Here is a 2,335-nt window from a genome sequence, read left to right on the forward strand (position 1 = left end):
GAGTACACAACTGAGCGAGCAGCCCGCCTGTGGACCTGATTGCAGGAACACTGTAACTCTTAAAGCCAATTTGAAATACCTGCTCAACTGCCTACCTCTCCTGAAATAAACAAACTGCATAGCTGTTGATAAACTGACCCCAACCAGGATCGCCAAGCTTGGCTTTATCACCAGCAATATTCCAACTAAGAATAGCTAACTGTTGAGGTGATGGACTGTTGAGTGGGGGCCCGGTTTCCACAGGATCTAGGAGTGGCTGTTCGGTGGACTTGACACAGACCGGTTCTCCACTCAATACCTGCGATTAGGGCATAGTATCAGATAGGCATACAGTAGCAGATCAAATTCTGGTCTCAAAGTCATGGGTCGACGAGGGTCGTTTACTTCTGGGCGAAAGGTCCAGAGACATTGAGCGTTATGTTTTCAATATGAGGTTTTCACCCCTAGTTGTTGCCATATTGCAGGATCGGCAACATGGTTCGCATGAGTGTTCTTGTAGATGCTCTGAAGAACATCAACAATGCATAAAAATGTGGAAAAAGCCAGATTCTGATCTGGCCATGCTCTAAAGCGGTGGTTCCCAAAGTGTGCGCCGCGGCGCCCCGGTGCGCCGTGATGAGAAGCCAGGGGCGCCGCGGCGCCACCCAGGATGTGGCTCCTTTGTGCTGAACGTGATCTCAGCCCTCGCCCTCTGCATTTAAATGGCTCAATTAAGAGCTCGGTGCGGTTACGGAGAGTGCTGTGGACATTGCTGTATGGTTTGTTTCAGAGTTTAAGCACTGGTCTTTGTTCCTGAATGAACGTCTTACCCTGTGCATTGTGTTTTTTTGTTGATGGTAAATACAAGTTACACAACGCTCTGGTGCTTTCCATTTTACTTTCCCTTTCGTGGAGTGTGGCGGCGTCTGTATATGCTTTCCTTCGGAGTTCCAGCCGGGTGCGTCTTGTGTCATAAATCGGAATTACATTGAAGGCAGAAATAGCTTCAAACACCTTCTTGCGGCTGACAGCACGGCAGAAATAGAGTGGGAGAAAGATGTCAAAACAGCAAAGGTTGTGTTAATAATTACTGTTGTAGAGTTGGACTTTTACAGTGGGGTCAGTACACTTCCAGTTTGGATGTATCGAATAGGGGTGGACAGCCTCGAATAAGTGTGATAGCAAGTGTTCAAAGAAACGAATATTTGAAAATATAGCTTACAAATATTTCTTTGTGGCAAATACTTTTTGAGGGAAGGGTACTCAATTGTTTTTATTCGCAAGGAAGCAGCATTACCGTGAGGTGTCAGAGCGCTTTACATAATAACCAGTTGTGATACATAAGGACTTAGGATTACATGGGTTACATAAAAGATACAAGCAGAAAAAAATTGCAAATGTACAAGTTATAAAGTCACACAGGGAAGAGATATAAAGAGAAATAAATTGCAAATGTACAAGTAGTAAAGTCACACAGGGAAGAGACAAATATAAAAAAATTGCAAATGTACAGGTTGTAAAGTCACTCAAGGAAGAGATACAAATGGATAAACTCTAAGAGTCACATAGGAATGGTAGAGAGTACAAAGGTCTACTGCGGTGGTTCCCAAAGTGTGCGCCGCGGCACCCCAGTGCGCCGTTAAAAAAATGGTGGGGAGCCACGGCCCGCTGCCAATTAGGTCAAGGGAGCCACGGGTCAAAAAAGTTTGGGAACCACTGCTCTAAAGTGAACCTGAGTTACTTACCTAACATGGTTAAATTGTTGAATGTGAAATAACTGATGACCACAGAAGTGGGAAAATTGTTGTGAACCTCAACGGCAGATTAAAAAAGTGTGATGTAATAAGTCCACGGTTTAATGTGCAACTGGAGGATCTGGAAAAGTGGTAGAACAATCTGTTGCTGTTCCATCAGTTTGGATACATTGTTCTCACAACGCCAGCTGTCATCATGGACCACGAAGAAGGTAGGTGAAAACAAACAGAAGGCAACATCCTGGGAATCTTTTTCTAGAATGTAAAAAGGCTGACTAATAAATTGTAAAACAGACTTCTTTTGGGCTTTGTTTAATGGACTGTGTAATGTAGTTTCAAAACTGTACTCGTAAACGTTAGGTTTTTCCTTCACTCTAATATCCATTTATCTTAGTATGTTGAGGTGCATTAACATAGTAAATGGTTAAACCTCTAGTTGTTGCACTATTGAGTCCTGACAAAACAGGAGCAGGCTTTGATGGGAGAACAATTAATTGTCATGGTTATTTTTGTACAAAGGTCAAGTTTAAGGGAAAAAAGCATTCATCAAAATGTATGTGCCCGAAAAGGGTGTATGTATGGTGGTCTAAAAGGACCAAACG

General features: G+C 43.1%; 1 pseudogene; it reads left to right on the forward strand.

Annotated features, from left to right (window-relative positions):
- The first annotated feature begins 474 nt into the window (after positions 1–474).
- LOC147712786 (small ribosomal subunit protein uS8-like) lies at positions 475–1,992 on the forward strand (annotated as a pseudogene).
- The last annotated feature ends 343 nt before the right edge of the window (positions 1,993–2,335 follow it).

This window comes from Lissotriton vulgaris, chromosome 5, assembly GCF_964263255.1.
Source record: "Lissotriton vulgaris chromosome 5, aLisVul1.2, whole genome shotgun sequence".
In the NCBI taxonomy this organism is placed as follows: Eukaryota; Metazoa; Chordata; class Amphibia; order Caudata; family Salamandridae; genus Lissotriton; species Lissotriton vulgaris.